At 39.4% G+C, this 13,357-nt stretch overlaps 1 protein-coding gene across 10 annotated transcripts in view; it reads right to left on the bottom strand.

The window, feature by feature from the left end:
* The window catches only part of tmcc1a (transmembrane and coiled-coil domain family 1a), a 46,927-nt gene extending 35,261 nt beyond the window's left edge, over positions 1-11,666 (bottom strand). For 5 of the 10 annotated variants that reach the window (XM_031753601.2, XM_039604501.1, XM_031753600.2 and 2 more), the window contains exons 1-2: positions 11,591-11,666; positions 10,551-10,632 (exon numbers count right to left, since the gene is read on the bottom strand). The gene's annotated coding sequence lies outside the window, so the exon portion shown is untranslated. Of the gene's footprint in view, positions 1-10,550; positions 10,633-11,460; positions 11,519-11,590 lie in introns of those variants that run through there. The other 5 variants (XM_039604507.1, XM_039604499.1, XM_039604505.1 and 2 more) reach the window with 5 other exon arrangements.
* Positions 11,667-13,357: the final 1,691 nt, after the last annotated feature.

Here is a 13,357-nt window from a genome sequence, read left to right on the forward strand (position 1 = left end):
ATGGGCAGGCAGCCTGAGTCTCCCTCCCATTAAGGACAGCAAAACAAGCAAGCAAGTCTAGAACATTCAAAACCCTGGGGAGGCACAGCTATATACCCAAACTATATCATTCCTTTAGCTGCACTGCCTGCCCATAAAGAATAACGCAAGGTTTATCAGTCAAGCACACACACTCACTCACACACATCTCACAACAGACAGAAGGGTGTGGAGGATGAAGCTATATCCAAGTGTCATGTCAGTTCTTGCAACAGCTACACTGTCAACACCAAAACAAGATGCATTCATGCACATAAAAACATTCCATTCAATTCAGCAAGGTAAAACACATGCACACAGATGCTTTTACTTTCACTGCCTAAATCTTATCTCTTAGCTTGACTGACAAATTCAGGCCAGAGGGTTCTAATATGATTAATTTGGAGGCTATGAGTTGATATAGGACGGTGCCAATCAGTTAAGTGCAACTGTTACCTGCCAGAGAGAGAGAGAGAAAGTGAGAGTCAGAGAGTGTGAGACAGGTGTTAAGCAGGTTTATTTTAGTCACCTGAGTGCTGGCTGCTGGCTGTACTCCTAATATCGTTGTGCTAACTAGGGTCTTTAAATTTAGTACTTACAATTTTTATGCTGGCAAGTATTCCATAATAAATAATAATATCAAATTATTGCAGTATCCAATCCTGCTGGGAATACTTAACTTTACATCTCTTACTAAATTAATAAATATAAATATTTGATGATGGAATTCAGTTCTGTGCAATGTGCAGACTATTTTGATTTTGATTTTATTTAGATTAACAAACAACTTTCTTCAGCTGATCTCATGCGGATACAGTCTTCCCATGATGAGACTAAATATGAGACTGAATAAAGATGCATGATGACGTGCTCGAAATATGTTGTTTTCTATGCAACCAAGCTCGCCAACTGAGCTGTTTCTCACAGAAGGTGACAAGTTATGCATAAGCTGTACACCGTACTCAATAATACATGCATATTTGAAGACCGTTTCGCACATGCATCGTCCGCTGGCACAGTGAGCGACAGGGAACTGTGAATCACTGATGATGAAGCATTAAGTTTGTTTCAGAGCTTGCGAGTAAAGGCATAAAAGTGAATCCCATCCTGAAGCTGAAGCTGATACTGAAGTCTTGTTTCAACCCCGGTACCCATCCATCCATCCATCTGTATTAATAAATCCCCTTCTTCATCCCCAGGCTGATCCCAACTACAGGATTGGGTGTTTTCTTGATTGCCTGCAGTTTCATTATCAAACCAAATCCTCTTTGAGGAGTCTTTAGAGGACAACCCTTTATTGTCAGACTTGATGCTTGCATCTTTGTTCAGTTTAAGCAAGCCTTGCCAATCCACCTTTATGAAGAGAGAACATTAGAATGTCAGATGGATCTTTAGAAGCAGCTGTGTTCTTCTGACATAAGCTACTTCATTTCATGACTGTATACCGACCAGGATACTGGAAGAAATTGTTAGTGAAAATATGTATTTTGATTGCTCACCACATAATAATGATTATCAGTGATCAACAGCGTCAGTGACAACCAGGGTCAGCGGCCTGTGTGAGTCAGCATGTTGCTCAGAAATTCTGCAACGCTGCCAAAGGTAAATCACAAATCACCACATGAACAACGGCCTCTCTGGAACTCTGTCACCCTCATATAAATACACACACACATTCTTGTTCACAACACTGTGTCTCACACCAGTCAACTGAGCTGCCATTTGTCCTCTTCTCATTTGCCAGCTTAACTGGAGAAATAGAGGAAAAAGCTCGGCTCAACTTGACTCAGTTTATCAATTTAAAAAATGAAAGATATTGTGATGAACACATAAAAAAACTATCATCTTCTATTGAAGGTTTCTCTTTCTCTCTGTTCAGTTGCTCTGCTTGGCAATATATTATATACCACACTGTAAATGTTCATTTAAGCTCTCTGGATAGAAAACATCTGCAGAATCATTCAGACAAAATGGCTTTATAACACAGATTCACCACCAGTTTGCGAAAAATGACACCCATTATTGTTAATATTACACAAAAATAATAAAACATGATTATTTAAAAAGGGCTGGAGCTCGAGAGCAATAATACTGAGCGCTACAGCAGTTAAATGATAAAACAGACAATCTGCAAATACGCAAAATGTGAGAAAGAGCTCCATAATTAAAATATCTACATGTAAGTTTTGCCACATGAGGACTGTGCCATTAAATTTTGTTCCTAAACAGGACATTGTGCATGAAGAACCCAAAGTAGAGGTCAATCTGGCTTGCATTCACTGACACTGAAGCAGCCATGTTGTTGTTCATTGCTGAACATACAGTTGGTGGACTCAAAATATGGCTATAGCTTAAACAAGCAAATGCAGTGTTTCCAGAAGAGTCTGAGAGCTGGCGTGGAATAGACCGCTCTTTGTTTGCTCTGAGCGCACACACACAGGCCCATCGCTGCTCTTTGTGCTGTGCCTCTTTCACTGACAGACACACATCAATAAGAGAGGAATTAGGCCAGAGAGTTCGGTCGGTGTTTGCGTTTGCGTGCGTGGACAAATATGTGCGTGCATGCTTGCATCAGACAGAGACAGAGAAGGAAGACAGCGAAAAAAAAAAGATAGCAAGGATTATACTGGGTATAAGTGGATGTAACTACATGTGTGTTTGTGTGTGATGCATTTGACCGATGGAAAATGGACCGTATCTCATTCAACAGCTGTGTAATGACAGCATACGCAGGAAACAGGAACAATCGTTATTCTATTCATGTGTGCGTGTGTGCATGTGTGTGTGGTTGGGTGGCAGAGAATAGCACAGTTGTGTCAGCTGTGACAGTGAAGGAGATGACTTCAGCACACTGCACAAAGTGTGATAAGAGAGACAACTCTTTGTATCAACACAGAGAGAGTGTGTAAGCGAGAAAAGAGAGACAGAGGGTTACACAGGCAGTGGAACGGGCCCGACTGGATCAAAGGCATCCAGCCGTCTGTGGCGTGTTTCGCCTGGTCGTGTCAGGTTCAACCCAGGCGCTCAGTACAATGTGTCTAAATGAGAAGGTGTACAGCAGGAAGTTCTATGAAAAGGGTAGGCACAACGCCCGATTGTGCAAGGTGAAACCCTCAGGGAGGCTCTGGTGCCAAAGTTGGTCTCAGCTTTCCAGGAACAGGACAAACCGGAAGATGTGCAATCATCTGTTCCTGCACGCAGACGTCAAAAAAACAGATCTGTGTTTACTTAATGACACAAGAGGCTGTCACTGGACAATTGCACCGTTTATCTGCATTAATGGTCATAAAGCAGCTTTAGGTGACTGTTGTTGCGATTTGGTGCCGTATAAATAAAACTGAATTGAACTGAATTAATGTAATCTTTACACATTACTCACAAATATATAATGAATGCTAAAAAAAAGCAAAATCGAGTGTACTTCATAGTCTACCTTAAAATGTCCAATATAGCAGATTTTATATCTTCTAAGAGAATACCCTCTGTTACCAACCTGACTCTTATTGTATATTTGCATTAAAATTTTAAAAATAAATGAAAAGAAAATGTTAAAAGAAAACCTCAAACACATACATTAGCACACACACACACACACAATGGGAACAAGAGAAACAGCAGGTGGTATTCGGGGTGTAATAGTTGAGCATGTAACAGGTTGTGAGGCGGGAAGCTACAAATAAAAAGAACAGCAAAGAACAGGGGAACCATTATGTTGGTCTTTTGTGACTGTACAGGGCCATAAATACCATTATATCTCTGAGGTATAGGTTGCACAACCACGCTAGCTGATCAACAAATCTAGGCAGCAAGGTAGTGATGTGGAAGAAAACTGAAGATGAGCAGTGAGTCACGATCAGGTTGCTGGTTTAACATTATGCTGGACGATGTCGTAGGTTTACTGAGGAAGCTTTGTTTAAGGGACACCTCTGCATCTGTGTTCAACACCACAACAAGTGCCTGAATGAATTATTTACAGCACACATGGCACTAATAGTCACACTGATATTGACTACAACACCAGTGTGTCAAACCAGTATAGGTACTGAGGATCTCACTCTCTTGCGGTTTACTAATAAGACAGATGTTGTCATAAGATGGTTTCCAATCTATGTAAATCATTTCAAGCCCTATAATATGGCCTTCACTTACTAACAGTAGTAATACCTCCAACTTGACCAACATGTCTCGTATTTCCTCAGCTCTGGCAGGTCATCATCAGCTGTCAACAGCCTGGAAACCACCTACACACGAGCTGAAATGTCATACCAGAGGCTGTGTTAAAGGCGCACACCCATAAGGAATGGTAAGGCGAATGCATGTCAGGGTCAATGCACACTTTGTGCAACTGAAGAGCTAAATCTGCCAAGTCATCAGGCTGTAGGGCATCTCACTACAGCTGAGAGCAATTTTATGCATTCAGAAATCATTTGCATTATTACACATCTTATGGCAAATCTCTGGCCCCGGGTAACCAGACACCCTTTAGCCCACTAGAGGTGTTATTGGGGATCAGTGTATCTAAGCCGTGGCCTTGAATCTTTTACTCTGAGCATGACATCAGGCTCAGCACGTAGGCTGTGGGTCAACAATATTAAGTTTACACTGTAGGAGGAGACTTAAGCTGAAAGACGAAAGCCCTCCTAACCTTCGAAACTTAACACAAAGGATTGTAATGATTGCCATCTAAAGTCAAGAAGACGTAAACAAACTAAAATGAGGAGAAAAGTAAAATTGTACAGTTTTATGCAAAGGGGGGGAAACATACATATTTTATTTATTAACCCTTATTTAACCATGAACTGAACCTCTTGAGATGGTGTGTTTTTTTAAAGCGTGTCCAGACCCAGGTAGGCCATATTGGACATACTGACTTGTCTTATGTTGTTCAACTTCAAACATGAGCATCAGAATGCTTAAGAAAGGTGATTTAAGTGACTTTGAATGAGGCCTGGCTGTGCCTTTTGAGTATAGGTTGGATTGAGTATTTCATAAACTCCCTCATAACCATTTCTAGAGTTTATAGAGAATGATCGTTAAAAAAAAAAAATCCAGTAAGTGGCAGTTCTCTTAGAAAAGATAATCAGACTGCTTTAAACAATGGTTCACCAAAATGCCTGGTCTGATGACTCTTGATTTCTGCTGTGACATTCACATGGTAGGGTAAGAATCTGATGTAAACAACATTAAACCAGGCATCAGTCCTGGCTTTTATCAGTGGTATCATTGTTTGGTATTAAGGGGCCCAAAGTATGCCAATCTAGCACCACTACCTGAGTATTGCTGCTAAACATGTCCATCTATGTATAGCCAGCGTACCAATCTTTTCATGGCTGTTTTCAGCAGGATAACTTGCCATGTCTCAAAGCTCAAATCATCTCAAACTGGTTTTGTGCACATGACAATGCGTTTGCTGTACGTGAATGGCTTCCCCAGTCACAGATCTCAGTCCAGCAGAGAACCTATGGGATGTGGTGGAAGGAGAGATTTGCATCATGGATGTGCATCTGACAAATCCGCAGCAACTGGAGATGCTTTCATGTCAACATAAAGCAAAATTTCTAATGAATGTTTACAGCAATTTGTTGAATCTATGCCACAAAAAGACAAAAAGGCAAAAAAAGGTCCAACCCAGTACAAGTAAGGTGTACCCAATAAAGTCTTGTGAGTGTATGCAACATAACATACAACATTTAACACCAATCTGATGTACTTCATTTGTGCAAAACTACAGATGTGTATCTCAACTTGTTATAAAGTTTAGCTCTTCACAATAGAGAGCATCTAAGCCTTAATAGATCAAAATTTCCTCTTTTTGTTTTTAAAACCGTTCCACCACTTGTGCTCAGGAGGAGGATACTGTTACGGGAAGGCAAACTTAAAGACACTTTTCAATTCGTCCACTGAATTTGTTTAAATTTTGTTTAAAAGTGGACAGCTAAAACCTTTTACTAGCTTAAGATTAACTTTATCAAAAAGGGACTGCACCCTGACTCTTTTACTGAAAGCCTATCACCATGGGGTTCATTAGTGCAAGTTGGGACAGGAACAGGTTGATTTAGGTATCTAACAACTGCTTTAAGAGATATTTAGAAAATAAATAAGTTATGCTGCATTAAAACAAGGACCTCAGACACGTTTTAAAGTGCAACCTCTTGTGATTCCACGTGACCTCTGGCTCTTTTCTCCCTCTGCCTTCAAACAGGAAGGGATCAGAGGGAAACAGGCAGCTTGTTGCCACTAGAAACCACAGCCTTTATAAAGGAATTTCACCTTCACTCTGGAAGTGTGGGAGTCAGTCCCACTGGGAAGAATAAACTCAGTCCGTCCACAGTTACAGCATTATTTTTGAACATGAACCCCTGGTAGCATCAGAGACTTAAAAAAAAAAAAAAAAAACTATCTACATTAAGCTGCATATGATACCTCTGCTGCTCTGTGGGCTTTCAAATAGCAGACGTAGGCGGAAGAGGGTGAAAGAGGGTGAGTGTGGGTCTATGAGACAGAGAGGAAAAAAAAATAGTGTTTCTTATCTGAGACTAACTTTGTATTTAGAAAGGCTCAACCTGTTGTTGAGAGAAGAGAGCCAAATCACTGCGCAAACGATGCTGAGAGTGTTTAGACTCCACGGGGCTGAAAAAAGGGGATTATGTGAATCCTTTTGAATCCCTTACTAATCATTTTTGATGCATCTGTTTAGAAAAAGGGACAAAGAGACTTAAAGCTGTGCAACACAACTCTACAAAGCCAACATTAGATGACGGGGCATCTGTTGTCATGTTAGTTATCCTTCAGCAACAACACTGAGTAGGGGTACATGAACCCAATATACATTTTCTTTAGAAGAGCATTAGTGTTTTAATGGATATAATGGTGATAATCTTAACCAGCAGCATGATGAATGAGTACAGTGGAGCTTTAGTGATTACTTGATTAAACACTTGGTCAGTCTAAATCACTTTTTACTGCAAATAAAATATATTGTATGTGATTTTAGACAAAAGATGACATATCAAGAAAACACTATCCTGGCATAGATCAACTGATAAATAAAAAAAAAAAAATTTTAATTTTAATCAGGTTTAATCAAGGAACAATAGAGTTGTTAGTTGCAGCCCTGGCATATATCCATTTCCCTCTTGCAATACACACTTCCGTCCTGCTGCCCTCACCAGCTGAATGACACGAGTTCAGCAACAAAGGCATGATTGCTCACCATTTCCCTGCTTGCTGATGGTACTATACACACTTCTAACTGAATGATTATGTTTGATGTTTCTGCACAACATATTTATCTGCAGCAGAGAGCAACAATTAATAATCAGACACCAATTCTTTTTCTGTGCTCAGTTAATTGTAAATGTTGCCAAATATTCTAGAACACATAAGCACCCATTCATAACTCATCTGTGTGACTTGTTGTGTGACAAATAACATTTGAATTTGAATGTTGGCATTGCGTAACTACATAAGTGCTATATGTACAGTATATACAGTTCACCCTGCAAGTACCGCACCCCTATGAGCTGCTAGATACAACCTTAGCACAGGGCTAACGCTGTACTCATACATGTAGGGTCAATTTACGGTCTTATGTATTTGATTTGGGACAAAAAATGAGAACACCCCAAAAAAAGTAGCACATTCAATCAAGCACTGTAGCACTGTACCTTTAATTAAAGGTATAGCATGTAAAATTTTCACATTAAAAAATATCTACAAACAATGATACAGATATTGTGTTTTGTTGACTTGTGTCATTTATCCACAAATTTCCACTTAAATTGAATGTGTCCTTTCGTTCTGTTCCCTTTTCAGTGGCATCAGACATCATTTAGTTGTGTATGATACCATTACAGCGATGTTTAACATGGTCATAAAGTTATTTCATGTATGATTGTTTTGACCACAAATAACACCAGGATGCCTGATGGCTTTATCTGCAACATAACATTAACTACATTAGCCAATGGGTTGTTATGAATAGATGAGTCATATAATAGTACCACTGAGCTACAATCGTGAAGTTAGTCACACTTTTACTATTAACTATTTTTGCACATTGGAAACAACCTGAAAACTGTAAAGCACAGACTTAAAAATATTTTTTCTATGAAGGATGTACAGTACTTTGGAAAGCTTGAGCCACCACTCGTTTCTTTTTACGTTACTTCCAAAAAGCCAGACTGTCCTGTAATTTTTAAAGTGGTCTTGAGCAACAGTTCTCCAGGATTTCTGACAGTTGTTTAGAGTTTTTCTTTGGACATTGGCTGCTTTTTTACTCATTTTCAGTCCAGTCTTCATACCTGAATGAGTTTGTTTTTGTTTGTTAAGATACTTTACACTGATCTGTGTATCATTTAGACATAAAAAGGACCTAACTCAAGGGATAAATCAGTGTTGTGCCTACACGTAACAGACAACTTAAAAAAGAGCCAATTTTAAATTGTATCTTTGAGAATTTTGTTAGGGGCTTGTTGTGAAAACACCAAATGAATTCTTGTTTTTTCAGCTGCATCTACAAATAATGCCAAAGATTATTCATAAACAGCTATTATCTTAAAACTTACACATATTTCTGCATTTTGTCATGTCCCTAAAAAACTTGAGGAAACTGGATAAGTGGAGGACAAAAAAAGATAGTATCTGAAAATCACATCCTTAAGAAATAAGAAAAAAATCCAGAAAAGACCTGACACAGGACCTGGGAGATACATCTGGCCCTTCAGTTGATCCATCAACTGTTCATCAAAGGCTTACCAGAAAGGGTCAGTGGAAGGGTGGCTGTCAAGAGGCCATTCTTAAGGAAGAGAAGCAGGGAGAAAAGGCTAGGGCATGCCAGATTACACAAGGCCTGGACTGAAAATTAGTGGCAACAGGTCTTATGGAGGGATGAATCCAAATTTTAAATTTTCTTTTAAAATGTCATCATTATGTACAGAGGAGGTCAGGAGAGAGGGTCAGCTGTCCATCAGCCATCTGTAAACATGGTGGAGTCTCTGCCATGGTTTGGACTCCATTTCAGTCAGTGGTGCTGGAGATTTTGTCAAAATTGATGATACTATGAATACAAAAAAATGTCGCACAGTGCAATGCCATATGGAAAGCATCTCATTACCAACAGAATTATTTATCAGCATGACAATGATCTCAAACACACAAACACCACTGCCAGTGGAGTAAAGACATACCTGGATTTAAAAAGAAAAAAAAACACATATTGGAAAACTTCAGTCATGGATTGGCTTCCCACAAGCTCAGACCTCAACATTATTGAAGGATTCTGAGATGACCTTGACAGAGATTAGAATAAAAGGCAGCCAACATCCAAAGAGCTTTGAATGCCGTCCAAGAAGGCTGGAGAACTATTCCTGAAGACTACCATTAAAATATGCTTTTTTGACCTTTTATTAGTAAAGATGCATTTAAGACACAAGATGTTTTAAAGACTTGTGCAGACACCTTACTCTACAACAAAATCACACAATATAAACAGCTTTTTGTGATTTATCTATATAAATAAAATTGAATTGAATTGATTGAACAAAAGAGCTTTTCTTATCTTTTTGACTGAGAGATCCCGCAGCAGAATAGTAACAACAACACTGAATATAGATCAAATGACACTGAAAAAAGGGACAGTTATGGATGTATTAGTGTCATGTAGAATAATAACTAAAATATGACAGGAAGTTATTTTAGTTATTGATCTTGCTGAGTTATCGATCACATCCAATTTGAGTTAGAATCATATACATTCAAGGAAAAAATTTTCTTTAAATGACGGGACGTTACACAGTGCATCAACATCGAAAGCAAGACAGGAAAAAAGCCTCTTATTTTTTCTATCAAAAAAAATCTCTTCAACACAGCACTCATTTCAAGCACTGTGACAAATCTATTACATGCATAAATTTACAACAGTCCGATTCATTTTATCTTTCTGATCCAGCATCTGCAGCTTTGCTGCAGAAAATGCAGCCTTCCTGCATGCATAGCCAATTAATAAACCCCTGTGACAGCCAGACAAGAATAAAGCAGCCTGTGTTAATCTTATGACCTGATCTAGTATAGGCACATCTACACCACATCCTAAGCTGAGGTGTTACACTAAACTGTGCTAAGATCAGAGGAGGCACCATTTACATCTATAGAAGGCAAGGAGCTGTATTGTGTAAGCATTATTACAATAAACACAAACACACATACACAAAAAAGCAATACAAACATGTTAAACACGTAAAATAACTCTCAATTCTAAGCTCCCAACAGGGAAGGCGCAATGTGAGTGCAGCAGGAACAGGAGGAGGAGGAGGAGGGGGGCAGCGTCATCATGGTGGTCTGACCATCCGAGTGAGACATGAATGGCTGTGTTAGCAGTGCCCTGAAGGGGCAGCCAAGCTCTCAGCCACTTAGCAGAGTAAGCTGAACAGATAGTGGGATACATCATGTCACACCAAACCCTTCCAACCCTCTACATCCCTGCAGAGACTGATTCACCTATCAGAATAAATGAGAAATGATTGAAAACAAACCTTTCAGTCCATTATAAAGACACCGGAGTGGCCTTCCTTCACTGCAGAGGAGATGAGGACCTGCTACATCAGGCCCACGGGTCTTCAACAAAGAACACAAAAAGTGAGATGGAAACTGTAATCCTCTAAACGCTTCCTTGGCACATCACTGCTTCTCCCTGCCTGAGTATACGCCTGTGCGGTGCCTGTGTATGTGTGTCTCTGTCTGTCGCCTAGACACTGATAATAATAGGCTGCAGGGGGAAAAAATGCACCTCTGCAAAGAATACTAGGCTTCAGACATAATGAGTCTACAGATATCCATCCTTATCAGACCATGAAATGTCTTTAGGACATCAGTCTGCATTAGAGAAAAACTGACTGAAATTTGATCAGGTGAGAGGTCCTGGCTAATATCTCAAGGCACAGAGGTGCATTAATATGACAGCTGGATAATAAATTAAAAGTTAATTAACTGGGATTAAGATCCTACCATCAACTTCACAAGCAATAAAGCAAATGATATGATGTTACCATAATGGCAGGTGGAAATTTTTAACTCTGTTACGCTGCTTATTTCCTGCTACACAAGACAAACCTACTGTACAAAACTACAGTATCCCACATATTTAATTTAATTTAATTCTTAATGACTGCCTCACTTCAAAAAAACAAAAACAAATAACGCTCACATACAAACACTAATGAAGAAATCACGGATATGAAATATATAGCGATCATTACGAAAGATGAGTCGAAAAATTCCGAGTTGAGCAACATTTAACGCAGAGACAAAGTTTCTTGTGTAAATAAGTAAAAATAAGCTTTTAAAATCGTTCAAATATTAGTTCAGTGCCGGTGAAGTGCTGTCAGTAAGCGAAAGCAGTGTGTTAACGGACTCAGGTTGACAGTCCCGTTAGTGTGTCCTTACACAGAGCTGGTAATACGAGGCAATTTCCGCACCGACACTCTTACGGAGACCCAAAACGCATCACAGACACGCACAAACTGACCGTAAAACAACCCCAAAAAACTCGACTAAAAATTTATTTCACACTTACATGGGTGGTCGCTAACTGTTGGAGCTGACGTTCAACGAGCAACACCCCTACTCCGAGTGCCCTCCACCCAGCGCGCCCGCCCTCTCCCGGCTGACGTCATGGCGTAATACGTAACAGCGGAAAGGAAACCGAAAAGTGTGTTAGGTAAAGATGACTCACTCGCATGTTTGAAAACTGATACAGTATATTGTTACAAAAAAGCTTGTGGGAACAAGTCCATGAGAGCCCCGTGTTTTGCTACAAGCAAGCGAAACGCCACTCTTTCCATGGTTGTTGTTTTCTTGTTACTCAAAAGCGTCATCTAGAGCACAGTTAGGGTTACAAGGTTATTATAGTTAACAAACTGAACTGGAATGACTGACTGTTCGCTTTATAATTTCCAATAAAGTTGGAAAAAAAAAAAAAGGTTATTATAGTTAACGAAAGCTAGATCTGAAAAAAAGTTACCCCAAAAAGTAGTAGTAGTGAAATATGCATATCACTATCTGACAGGAGTGAGAACTAGCCATGTCGTTGCAGTCCTGTGGTTCATTCAGTGATTAACAGTGCATCTTAAACCAGTGTTCATGTAATTATGAGTTGGAAAATATGTCTGTAAAACTGAGTACGGAAAGCTGCAAAAACAAAAACATTTCTTGTCATGAAGATAATTCAATTTAAATAGCCCAAATCACATGAATCATTACTATTCTGCTCATGACTTACAAGGTGTTTGTGTGGTATGGCAACAGTAGCTGTTACGAGGCTCTGCAAAGAGACATAAGAACCACAGAGAAAATACCGTACACACATCTCCCTACTTTGCAAGACACCTACATCCTCCGAGGTGTAGGTGTACACTCATACCAGTCAGCGCCCAAACTGTTTGAACTTTCCCCTCAGAGATACAGGTCTACAGAGATACAAACCACAAGAATAATGGTAAGTACATACCTCAAAGCTATTACCCACAGTGAACCCAGCATTGAACTCACCCACCTTATAGACAGGCCGTGCAGTTGTGCAGGTTTATATTTAGCACTATTATTTATTTATTAGCTCTAGCCCATGCAATACACTCTTTTATGTAACTCTACAATTGCGTAATAGGCAATGCACCGTAACTTCACTGTAATCTGTACATCATGCAGTGACAATAAAGTAATTTTGTATTATCTTAGTTTGTCTTTCAGATAAGCGTAATAAAATGACAGCAATAAAATATTGAAAACTGTGTTATGTTTGCACAGTCATATTAAAAACAAGAACAAGTTCCCGGTGAACGTGTGAGCACTTGTTAAGGTAGCAAATGAGCTTCTTATAGTGTCTAAGAGCACACTCATTCTGTACTTGTCTCTCTAGATCTCAGTGCAGCATTCTATACCGCTGACCACAATATTTTACGCCAAAGATTAGAATAAACTGTAGGTATTACAGGTATTGTGCTGCAGTGGTTTGAATCATATCTTTCTAATAGCCTCCAGTTTGGTCATGGGGAGTCTTCTACACACAAAAAGGTTAATTATGGAGTTCCACAGGGTTTTGTACTAGGACCAATTCTATTTACATTATACATGTTTTCCTTTGGCAGTATCATTCGAAAGTATAACATACTTAAACTGGCATAATGGGTCTGGATGACCTCCGATTAAAAATCTTAGAAACATGGTCTCTAACCAGATACTTACTCTGAATGGCATTACCTTTGGCCTCCAGCATTCCTCAACACTGTGAGGAATATTTAAGTCATTTTTGACCGGGATATGACCATCAGTGCTGAAACACTAG

The sequence above is a fragment of the Oreochromis aureus genome, linkage group 20, assembly GCF_013358895.1.
Source record: "Oreochromis aureus strain Israel breed Guangdong linkage group 20, ZZ_aureus, whole genome shotgun sequence".
Lineage (NCBI taxonomy): Eukaryota > Metazoa > Chordata > Actinopteri > Cichliformes > Cichlidae > Oreochromis > Oreochromis aureus.